Source organism: Arachis ipaensis, chromosome B1 (genome assembly GCF_059453495.1).
Source record: "Arachis ipaensis isolate K30076 ecotype BB chromosome B1, ASM5945349v1, whole genome shotgun sequence".
NCBI classification, from domain to species: Eukaryota; Viridiplantae; Streptophyta; class Magnoliopsida; order Fabales; family Fabaceae; genus Arachis; species Arachis ipaensis.
Genome location: NC_142436.1, coordinates 110,963,870 through 110,976,930, shown reverse-complemented (window position 1 = coordinate 110,976,930; position 13,061 = coordinate 110,963,870). Strand labels below are relative to the sequence as shown.

Below are 13,061 nucleotides of genomic sequence, written 5' to 3'. Positions count from 1 at the left end.
GTGTCCAGGCTCTCCTTGGGTTGAGAATTTAGCCATAGATTTGCTCTATTCCTCACAGCAAATAGGAAGAGCATGAGTTTGTAAACCTCAAAATTCACTCCATTCATCTTCACAGTATCACAAATCTGTAGGAAATTAGAAATAAACTGATTTAGGCCTTCCTGAGGAAGTCCATGATACTGACAATTTTGTTGCACAAGAGTGACTAGCTGCGGCTATAGTTCAAAGTTGTTTGCAGCTATAGGAGGCACCACAATGCTTTTCCCATAAAGATCTGCATTGGGGGCAGTATATGTGATGAGCGGATATTTTATATGCTTTTTGGCATCATTTTCAAATAGTTTTTAGCATGTTTTGTTTAGTTTTTAATAAGTTTTTATAGGTTTTAGTGATAAATTCACATTTTTGGATTCTACTATGAGTTTGTGCATTTTTGTACAATTTTAGGTATTTTCCGGCTAAAATTAAGGAGTGATAAGATGAGCAAAAGCATGGGTTAGGAATTTGATTATCAAAATGGAATTGGCGTTGTAAGTATAGTCCTAACCCAACAAATTGACCATCAATCAAATGTTACACAATACAAAACAAATATAAACCAAGAGTATTTAGCTCCCAGGTCGTTCCTCCCTAAGAATGCAATTGGAATGTTACTCTTTCAGTTGTGAGGGCAAAAAAAAAGGGTTTTACAATCAAAGAACAAAATATTAAAGGAACTTAAGAAACAAAAGAACTAAGGAATGATCAAAATTGTAATTAATGCAAGTAAAGAGATGAGGTCAAAAATAGTGAAAATGCTATAAATGCAAGAAAGAGCCTTGACTTGGGAATGAGGATCCGCGGAATCCTATCATTGCCATAACCACAACTATGGTAATTATCATGAGTTAATCTTGCTTAGTTAACCCCAAACATCGAGGAGTAAGTCAAGCAAGCATAATTGACCTTAATCCATAAGTCCTAACCAACTTACTAAACTAGTTGATAAAAGGCTAGCTTTAATGGAAACAAGAGTCAACTAACTCCCCAAGAATTACCACTAAATATCGGACATTATGACTCTAGTATCCTAGGAACTCAATTCCCAAGCCAAGGTGTGAAAATCTACTCAAATTCTAAGGTTGGCATTTTCACAAACACCTTGTGTGCATAAAAGTAAAACATGGGAATCGCAAATGGGAAACTATAACCAACTATCAACAAAATCAAATATAGAAAAGTAATCAAGCATAAAAGAAGCATGAAACGTAAAATTCATTGATCAAAACTTCAAGAAACACAAAATTGCAAATATGAACAAAGTAACTTGAACCAAAGGAAATTGAAAATAAAGACAATGTAATTAAAGAGAAATTAAAGAGTACTTACAATTAAAGATGATCAAAATCCAAAATTAAGCTTGCTATAAAATGCTACAATGGACATTGATAAACACTAGGAGAGCAATCTACTCTACTCCTACTCCTACTCCTAATTAACTATGCTAAAAATGTAAAAATGTGGCCTTCTACTCTAATGCCTTCACATGACTTCAATCCCCCTTGATATAGCACTTCCCAATCAGCATTGGAGCTTCCAAAACAGGGCCAAAGGCCCCCAAAATCGCGCAGCATGTGTTTTATTAATGAAACCACGTGCAGGGTCCTGTGCGTACACACACTTTGCTATTTTGGCTCTTGTGCGTACTGATGATTGGATTTTTGTGTGGTTTAGAATTCACAAATGAATTCTCGTTGCAAGTATAGTTTCTAAACCAACAAATAATTATTTCATGCAAACATTTGGTTGTCACAAATAACAAACCCCTAAGATAATAACGGAAGTATTCAAACCTCGGGTCGTTCTCCCTAAGAATTGCAACAAAGTGCTCTTGTTATTGGTTATGAAGTATGTTTGGGGTTTTTGGGATATTAGACAAGAAATATAAATGGAAAATGAAATAAACTAACAACTATGAAAGCTCTTGGCAAGGTTATGAGAATTGGAAGTCCTATCCTCATTATCCTCCTCAATTGTGATGAGAATTGTCCATTGCTACCACCTAGTTAACCTCTAACCATGGAGAAAAGTCAAGTGGATGAATTAACTTGATTCCATAAGTCCTAGCCAACTCCCAAGGGAAAGACTAGCTTTAATGGTATCCAAATCAATTAGCAACTTCTAATTGTCAAGCAACAAAGGAATTAGATAATTCAATAGTCACTAATTACTCTACCAAAGCCAAGAGGAACAAAATCTAACTCATAACTAAAAGAAGCATTTTAACAAACACATAGAAGGTAATAAAGGCAAACATTATTAATTGCAAGAATTAAAGAAATCTACAACTACAAAAGCAAGAGATTAACAATAGAAAGGCAAAACAATTATGAAACAACAAAGAACTTACCAATTACATTGAAGAAGAAATGTAGATCTACAAAAGAAAGTTCATAAACTACAACTAACAATACAAAGGAATTACAAGAGAAGAAGAATTCTACAACTACAAGAGAGCAATTAGGGAAGAAAAAGGAAAATTAGAAGAGGAGAAGAAGTAGATCTAGATCTAAAACCTAATCCTAATTCTAGAGAGAAGTGAGAGCTTCTCTCTCTAGAAACTAACTCTAACTACTTCTAAAACTTAAACTATGATTAATGATCAAAAGTATGTTAATTTTCTTTCAATCCTTGGCTTAAATTGCATAAAAAATGAGTTGGATTGGGCCCACAAGGCTTCTAAAATCGCTGGCCACGAGTTGCATTAAGTGAATCATGTGCAACCATCAGCGCATACACGTACAGTGCACATGCGTGCCCCTAAACACGATGCAACTATAGAAAATCTTATATCATTTTGAAGCCCCCGATGTTAGCTTTCCAACGGAACTAGAACCGCATCATTTGGACCTCTGTAGCTCAAGTTATGGTCGATTAAGTGCGAAGAGGTCGGCTTGACAGCTTTTGCAATTCCTTCATTTCTTCATGAGTTCTCCATTTCTACATGCTTTTTCTTCATTCCCTCAATCCAATCTTTGCCTCCTAAATCTGAAATCACTTAAAAAACATATCAAGGCATTTAATAGAATTAAGGTGAATTAACTTTAGCTATTTTAAGTCCTAAAAAGCATGTTTTCCCACTTAAGCATAATTAAAGGAGAATTTACAAAACCATGCTATTTCATTGGATACATGGGAGAAAAGTTGACAAAACCCTTTAAATTTAACACAAGATAAACCCTAAAAATAGGGTTTATCAACCTCCCCACACTTAAACAATTGCATGTCCTCATGCTAAGCCAAGAAGCATAAGAGAAGGTGTATGAACATTTATTCAATGTAAATGACCTAAATGCATCTATCTATATGAATGCAACTAAATGCAAAATAATTCTACCTACTTGGTTAAAAATAAATCAATCTCCAAGACATACATGCACAAGTAGGGCCAAGATCCTATAATGATTCATGAATCCTACCAATTCAAATATCAAGATGAAGTTCAAGTAGACTTGCAAGAAGAAAGCTTATGAAAGCCGGGAACAAGGAATTGAGCATCGAACCCTCACCGGAAGTGTTTGCACTCTAGTCGCTCAAGTGTATAGGGTCGATTCTCTCAATCCTCCCCTAATCATGCTTTCCAAGATTTGTTTTTATCTAACAATCAACATTTATTTCATGCATGCATACAACTATCATGAGGACTTTTCATAGGTTGTAATGGGGCTAGGGTCAAGGTAAGGATGCATATTTGGTCGAGTGGACTTGAAATTTGAATATTTGATTACCTTAAACTTCCCACCTAACCCATATAGCAACCTATACAATTCTAAACAAACCTAACTATCCATTCTTCACTTTTTCACATACTCATGCATTTTTTTCCTTGATCACAACACATATACATTGATTATTATTGAGTTTCACTTGGGGCATTTTGTCCCCTTTTTATTACTTTTCTTTTCTTTTTCTTTTCTTTCTATTTTTTTTTTCTTTTTCTTTTGATATCTACATATATTTTTATTTTTTTTATTTTCTCATTTTTTTTCTTTTTGCAATAAAGTATATACAAGAGTATCAATGCATATGGTTTTACATTTAATTAACACATGAGCATGTACCCAATTCTCGATATTTACAACAAAAACACAAAACTACCCTTTTCTCAACCAATGTCCCAAGTTTTTCCACATTTGAATGATACACACTCACACTAGCCTAAGCTAATCAAAGATCCAAATTAAGAACATTTATTGTTTTTTGCTTTAAGGCTTGTAATGTGCTAAAATTATGAACAAATGGGTTAAGCGTAGGCTCAAAGTTGCTAACAATGGATGATAAAAGGTAGGCTATTTGGGTAAGTGAGCTACATGAAATGATGTCCTCAATCATATAAATGCATGTCTACACAAAATAATGGACATAAAGAATCAAACAAATCAAGGATTGCAATCATAGAAAGAGAATAATGCACACAAAAAGGGAAAATAAGTGGTTATAAGATGTAACCACACAATTAGGCTCAAATCTCACTAGCTTGTGTTCTTAGCTCAAAAACCGTGTTCCAAAATATATTCTTTCAAGCAAGTTCAACAAAAAGTTTTCAAATTGGTACGGTGCCTTAAAAACAGGTTCTTGGAAAAGAAATCATCACCCTAACCAAGTAGTCCTAATCATAAAAAGAAGTGGCAAAATATGTACAAATTCTAACTAGCATGCAATCTAACATGTAATGCAACAACTAACTAACAAAGAAGATCAAGAATTGGTGTTGAGAAAGGAATTGTTACCCATGGAGATCGGTCGGACGACCTCCCCACACTTGAAGATTGGACCGTCCTCGGTGCATGCAAAGAAGAGCAATGTGGACGGGTTGCTACAACTGATGAGTTTCTTCAAAAGGTTGTGCGGATGACTTATTTGTTGCCCCATTTAAAAGCTTTTCCTTTCTCCCTTCTTTGTGGCCAACCTAAAAGGAGAGAAAAAGAAAGAAAATTAAGCCTACAACAAAGATATCAAAGCAAATAGAATGTAGGCTGGGGCTAATGCCAAACAAGAGTAAAGTTCTCTACTATATGGTAGCTACAACATGTAAGGGAGAAAATAATGTAAGCTAAGGCATATTATTAAACTTGATGCAAGAGTAAAGTCAAAGCATGAAGAGCATATTGAGCATCAAGTTCAAATAAGAATTGACAGAAACAAGATTAGTGATAAGCATGAAAGCAATTGGTCCCATCCTAACTCAATGATAATGAGGCACAAAAACAAAGAATAATGAATGAGGAAGGACTAAAGCACTAATCTTGTGTGTGGAACAAATATGACCATTAATGTTAAACAAGTCACGAAGCACCAAAACAATACAAGAGAGTCTCAACAATTGAGTAAGAGAATTCAACACCATTATTAAAATAAGAAACTCGAAAAAAAATAAAGTAAAACCAAGATATAAAAACAAAAACAAAATGTAAAGAATAAAAGTATGTGAATTCAATGGACAAAAGAAAATGGAAGATGAGAAAAAAACTTTTTTTTTACCGACGCGGACGCGTCATACACGCTTACGCGCCGATGCGCAGTTTGGCAGAGGGACGCGTACGCGCCAGGTGCGCATATGCACGGGTTGGTTTGTGCCTTAGGCCCAATGTTCGCACAATGCAGGCCTAACTCTCGGGAAAATGTACCAGGTATGCAGGTGGTGCGAGCGACGCGGACGCGCCAGGTGCGCTCACGCGTCGATTCGCAAAACAGCGTAAGGGCCCGTACGCGCCAAGTGCGCGCGCGCGCAAGTCGGGTCAGGCCTGGGGCTCAGTGTTGGCTCAAGGCGCGCATAAATCTCTGGAAAATGTACCAGGAGCTGCGAGTGGCCTATGGACGCGTACGCATCTAGTGCGCGCACGCGCGCCCCTTTTTTTTGAAATATTAAAACAGCTAAGAAAAATCTCCCTAACAGTACCTACAGCTCAGAACTGATCAAAAATGTAAAATTACAAAAATCTTTTTGACTTTTGAAACTTTACCAACTACTAAACAAGCAAAACTTGCATGGCAAGCAACTAATAACCAAATCATTAAAACAATCCTATATGAAGAGAAAAACTACCTATAATGGTAACTCAATCATATATTAATCAAAGCTATAAGAGAGTGGAAAGAGTTTACCATGGTGGGGTGTCTTCTACCTAGCACTTTTATTTATTGTCCTTAAGTTGGACTTTTGATGGGGTCCTTACTATGGTGGCTTATGCTTGAATTCATCCTTGAATCTCCACCAATGTTTGCATTTCCAACGACCACAGGGATCCCAAATTAGGCGCATAAAGCCTTCAAGAAAGTTCGAGCAAGTAACAAGACCCCAAAGTTGATGGTAGTCCATGTATATTCCGGGGTCCCATACTTTGTTTGTCAACCCCCCTTATTCTTGATTTTCATGCTTCCAATAGGATGACAAACTTATTGAATTCTCTTTGTAACTCCTTCTCATCATCCTAATTCCATTGACTTGAATTCCACTCCACCTTTGAATCCTAAAATTTGATTTTCTACCCACTATGTACCTTGATTCTTGTTGCCAACCAACATCCAACTCTTTTCTACTTTCTAACCCACAAATAGTTCTAAGTTGACCATCCGTTTCTAACAATGCATATTGATATGGGCCAAGGAAATTAAAGGATGAGATGATTACCCACTCAATTTGTGGTTTGGATGGTGGCTTAGTGGTGCACGAAATTGTGATCATCAATGGTGCCAACAACTTGGTACGCACAATTGTAATCTCAACTCTTTATCACAACTCCGCACAACTTACCAGCAAGTGCACTGGGTCGTCCAAGTAATAAACCTTACGTGAGTAAGGATCGATCCCACGGAGACTGTCAGCTTGAAGCAAGCTATGGTCATCTTGTAAATCTCAGTCAGGCGGATTCAAATGGTTATAGAGAATTTGATAATTAAAAGATGAATAAAACATAAAATAAAGATAGAGATACTTATGTAATTCATTGGTGAGAATTTCAGATAAGTGTATGAAGATGCTTTGTTCCTTCTGAACCTCTGCTTTCCTATTGCCTTCTTCCAATCATTCATACTCTTTTCCATGGTAAGCTGTATGTTGGGCATCACCGTTGTCAATGGCTACATCCCGTCCTCTCAGTGAAAATGTTCCAAATGCGCTGTCACCGCACGGCTAATCATCTGTCGGTTCTCGATCATGTTGGAATAGGATCCATTGATCCATTTGCATCTGTCACTATGCCCAACACTCGCGAGTTTGAAGCTCGTCACAGTCATCCCTTCCCAGATCCTACTCGGAATACCACAGACAAGGTTTAGAATTTTCGGATCTCAGGAATAGCCCCCAATAATTCTAGCCTATACCACGAAGGTTCTAATCTTAGATTAGAAACCCAAGAGATACACATTCAAGCTTGTTTGCATTGTAGAACGGAAGTGGTTGTCAGGCACGCGTTCATAGGTGAGAATGATGATGAGTGTCACAGATCATCACATTCATCGAGTTGAAGAACGAATGAATATCTTGGAATAAGAATAAGCTTGAATTGAATAGAAAAACAATAGTACTTTGCATTAATTCATGAGGAACAGCGGAGCTCCACACCTTAATCTATGGTGTGTAGAAACTCTACCGTTGAAAATACATAAGAACAAAAGGTCTAGGCATGGCCGAAAGGCCAGCCTCTCAAAGCGTGAACATACAAGTTCCCAGATGAAAAGTATGATCAAGTGTGTAAAATACAATAGCAAAAGGTCCTATTTGTAGAAAACTAGTAACCTAGGGTTTACAGAAATGAGTAAATAATGCAGAATCCACTTCCGGGCCTACTTGGTGTGTGCTTGGGCTGAGTATTGAAGCTTTCACGTGTAGAGGCTTTTGTTGGAGTTAAATGCCAGCTTTTGTGCCAGTTTGGGCGTTTAACTCCAGCTTTTATGCCAGTTCTGGCGTTTTGACGTCAGAATTTCTATGCTGACTTTGAACGCCGGTTTGCGCCATCAAATCTTAGGCAAAGTATGAACTATTATATATTGCTGGAAAGCCCAGGATGTCTTCTTTCTAACGCAATTGAGAGTCCGCCAATTGGGCTTCTGTAGCTCCAGAAAATCCACTTCGAGTAAAGGGAGGTCAGAATCTAATAGCATCTGCAATCCTTTTCAGCCTCTGAATCAGATTTTTGCTCAGGTCCCTCAATTTCAGCCAGAAAATACCTGAAATCATAGAAAAATATACAAACTCATAGTAAACTCATAATAAAAACCAACTAAAATATACTAAAAACATACTAAAAACAATGCCAAAAAGCGTGTAAATTATCCGCTCATCACAACACCAAACTTAAATTGTTGCTTGTCCCTAAGCAACTGAAAATCAAATAGGATAAAAAGAATAGAATATACAATGAATTCCAAAAATATCTATGAAGATCAGTCTTAATTAGATGAGCGGGGCTATTAGCGTTTTGCTTCTGAACAGTTTTGGCATCTCACTTTATCCTTTAAAGCTCAGAATGATTGGCTTCTATAGGAACTCAGAATTCAGATAGTATTATTAATTCTCCTAGTTCAGTATGTTGATTCTTGAACACAGCTACTTTATGAGTCTTGGCCGTGGCCCTTTGCACTTTGTTTTCCAGTATTACCACCGGATACATAAATGCCACAGACACATAACTGGGTGAACGTTTTCAGATTGTGACTTAGCTTTGCTAGAGTCCCCAATTAGAGGTGTCCAGAGCTCTTAAGCACACTGTTTTTGCTTTGAAACACGACTTTAACCGCTCAGTCTCAAGTTTTCACTTGACACCTTCACGCCACAAGCACATGGTTAGGGACACCTTGGTTTAGCCGCTTAGGCTAGGATTTTATTCCTGTGGGACCTCCTATCCACTGATGCTCAAAGCCTTGGATCCTTTTTATTTTACCCTTGCCTTTTGGTTTAAAGGGCTATTGGCTTTTTCTGCTTGCTTTTCTTTTTCTTTCTTTTTCTCTTTTATTTTTTTGCCATTTTTTTTCTGCAAGCTTTACTATTCACTGCTTTTTCTTGCTTCAAGAATCATTTTTATGATTTTTCAGATCATCAATAACATTTTTCCTTTTCCATCATTCTTTCAAGAGCCAACAATTTTAACATTCATAAACAACAAATTCAAAAATATGCACTGTTCAAGCATTCATTCAGAAGAACAAAAAGTATTGCCACCACATCAAAATAATTAATCTGTTTTAAAATTCGAAATTCATGTACTTCTTTTTCTTTTTGCAATTAAAAACATTTTTCATTTAAGAAAGGTGATGGATTCATATTCATAGCTTTAAGGCAAAGACACTTAGACACTAGTGATCATGTAATAAAGACACAAACATAGATAAACATAAAGCATAAAAATTCGAAAAACAGAAAATAAAGAACAAGGAGATTAAAGAATGGGTCCACCTTAGTGATGGCGGCTAGTTCTTCCTCTTGAAGATCTTATGGAGTGCTTGAGCTCCTCAATGTATCTTCTTTGCCTTTGTTGCTCCTCTCTCATGACTCTTTGATCTTCCCTAATTTCATGAAGGAGGATGGAATGCTCTTGGTGCTCCACCCTTAGTTGTCCCATATTGGAACTTAATTCTCCTAGGGAGGTGTTAATTTGCTCCCAATAGTTTTGTGGAGGAAAATGCATCCCTTGAGGTATCTCAAGAATTTCATGATGAGGAATTTCCTCATGCTCTTGTCCATGAGTGGGATCTCTTGTTTGCTCCATCCTTTTCTTAGTGATGGGCTTGTCCTCATTGATGGGGATGTCTTCCTCTATGTCAATTCCAGCTGAATTACAGAGATGACAAATGAGATAAGGGAAGGCTAACCTTGCCAAAGTAGAAGACTTGTCCGCTGATGAGCGGATAATTTATACACTTTTAGGCATTGTTTTTAGTATGTTTTTAGTATATTTTAATTAGTTTTTATTATATTTTTATTAGTTTTTAAATAAAAATCACTCTTCTGGACTTTACTATGAGTTTGTGTGTTTTTCTGTGATTTCAGGTATTTTCTGGCTGAAATTGAGGGACCTAAGCAAAAATCTGATTCAGAGGCTGAAAAATGACTACAGATGCTGTTGGATTCTGACCTCCCTGCACTCAAAGTGAATTTTCTGGAGCTACAGAAGCCCAATTGGTGCGCTCTCAATTGCGTTGAAAAGTAGACATCCTGGGCTTTTCAGCAATATATAATAGTTCATACTTTGCTCAAGATTTGATGGCCCAAACAGGCGTTCCAAGTCAGCTTAAGAATTCTGGCGTTTAACTCCAAAACTGGCACAAAAGCTGGAGTTAAACGCCCAAACTGGCACAAAAGCTGGCGTTTAACTCCAAGAAAAGTCTCTATACGAAAATGCTTCAATGCTCAGCCCAAGCACACAACAAGTGGGCCCGGAAGAAGATTTCTGCATTAATTACTGATTTCTGTAAACCCTAGGCTACTAGTTCTCTATAAATAGGACCTTTTGCTATTGTATTTTCATCTTTGAATTATCTTTTGTTCATCTTTGGATGTGTAGTTCTTAGATCATGGAGGCTGGCCTCACGGCCATGCCTAGACCTTGTTCTTATGTATTTTCAATGGTGGAGTTTCTACACACCATAGATTAAGGTGTGGAGCTCTGCTGTTCTTCATGAATTAATGCATTACTACAGTTTTTCTATTCAATTCACGCATACTTCTTCTCTAAGATATCACTTATTCTTCAACTTGATGAATGTGATGATCCGTGACACTCATCATCATTCTCACCTATGAACGTGTGCCTGACAACCACCTCCGTTCTACCTTCGATTGAGTGTGTATCTCTTGGGTTTCTAATCTAAGATTGGAACCTTCGTGGTATAAGCTAGAATTATTGGCGGCCATTCCTGAGATCCGGAAAGTCTAAACCTTGTCTGTGGTATTCTGAGTAGGATCTGGGAAGGGATGACTGTGATGAGCTTCAAACTCGCGATTGTGGGGCGTGTGACAGACGCAAAAGGATCAATGGATCCTATTCCGACATGATCGAGAACCGACAGATGATTAGCCGATGTTGTGACAGAGCATCAGGACCATTTTCACTGAGATGACGGGATGTAGCCATTGACAACGGTGATGCCCAACATAAAGCTTACCATGGAAAGGAGTATGAATGATTGGAAGAAGGCAATAGGAAAGCAGAGGTTCAAGGGGAACAAAGCATCTTCATATGCTTATCTGAAATCCACCAATGAATTACATAAGTATCTCTATCTTTATTTTATGTTTATTTTCATCACCTTAAACTCCATAACCATTTGAATCCGCCTGACTGAGATTTACAAGATGACCATAGCTTGCTTCAAGCCGACAATCTCCGTGGGATCGACTCTTACTCATGTAAGGTTTATTACTTGGATGACCCAGTGCACTTGCTGGTTAGTTGTGCGGAATTGTGACAAAGTGTGATTCACGTTTGAGAGCTCCAAGTTTTTGGCACCATTGCCGGGGATTGAACGAATGAACGAACAACAATTTCGCATTTGTTTCCGGTAACAACCGTGCCAAGTTTGGTCCGGCAACAACACCAAGTTTTTGGCGCCATTGCCGGGGATTGTTCGAGTTTGGACAACTGACGATTCATCTTGTTGCTTAGATTAGGTACTTTTCTTTTTATTTTTCAGAATTTTTAAGAATGAATTCTAGAGTTTCAAGGTGATGTTCTTATCATCACAAAAGCTGATTGATTCTCATCAATTTAGCTACTGAATGTAATGTCCTGCTGAAGCTTGGCCAAACACGTCTAATCTTTTTAGACTGAAGCTTTAGACTAACATTGCATGATTCCTGGAATTCTGATTAAAAGTTTTGATTCTCTTTATTTTCTTTACCATATAAGTTTCGAAAATCACAAAAAAAATTATAAAACCATAAATATCAAAAATATTTTATGTTTCTTGTTTGAGTCTAGTATCAATTTTTAAGTTTGGTGTCAATTGCATGAATTTCTTCTTCTTGCAATTTTCGAATTTATACATATTGTTCTTTATTGATCTTCAAGTTGTTCTTGATAATTTCATTACTCTGATCTTTAAATTCTCTTGTTTTGTGTGTTTTGTTGTTTCTCATATGCATTCTCAAATTGTTAGTGTCTCCTATATGAAAATTTTTAAGTTTGGTGTCCTGCATGCATTGTTTATTTGATCTTAGTTGCATTTTTATTGTTTCTCATCATTAAAAATCCAAAAATATTTTCAAAATTGTGTCTTTTCAAGTCAATAATACAGAGAATTGAAGATTCAGAACATTCAGCAGAGGAATCAAACAGAAAAAGCTGGGCGTTCAAAACGCCCAGTGAAGAAGGAAAAATGGCGTTTAAACGCCAGCCAGGGTACCTGGCTGGGCGTTTAAAGCCCAAAAAGGTAGAGATTTGGGCGTTAAACGCCAGAATGGTGAATGGGCGTTTAACGCCAAGATGACACTAGAGGGAAGATTTTGTTTTTAATTCACATTTTTTTCAAGTTTTCATGAAGATCCTCATCAGTTCTTAGCTGAATTCTTGCAAATCTGTGACACTGTCAAGACCAATGGGGTTGACCCTGAAGTCTACAGACTTATGCTCTTTCCTTTTGCTGTAAGAGACAGAGCTAGGACATGGTTGGATTCACAACCTAAAGAAAGCCAGAACTCTTGGGAAAAGCTAGTCAATGCCTTCTTGGCAAAGTTCTTTCCACCTCAAAAATTGAGCAAGCTTAGAGTGGAAGTCCAAACCTTTAGACAGAAGGATGGTGAGTCCCTCTATGAAGCTTGGGAGAGATACAAGCAATTGATCAGAAGGTGCCCTTCTGACATGCTTTCAGAATGGAGCATCATAGGAATTTTCTATGATGGTCTGTCTGAACTATCCAAGATGTCATTGGATAGCTCTACTGGAGGATCTCTTCATCTGAAGAAAACACCTGCAGAAGCTCAAGAACTCATTGAAATGGTTGCAAATAACCAACTCATGTACACTTCTGAAAGGAATCCTGTGAATAATGGGACAAATCAGAAGAAAGGAGCTCTTGAGATTGAT

The 13,061-nt window shown here is 37.2% G+C and overlaps 1 non-coding gene across 1 annotated transcript; it reads right to left on the bottom strand.

The window, feature by feature from the left end:
• Positions 1–12,734: 12,734 nt before the first annotated feature.
• Positions 12,735–12,842, bottom strand: LOC148577913 (small nucleolar RNA R71). Its single transcript, XR_015904596.1, has one exon. It is a non-coding gene; the product is annotated as a small nucleolar RNA R71 (small nucleolar RNA).
• Between the last annotated feature and the right edge of the window lie 219 nt (positions 12,843–13,061).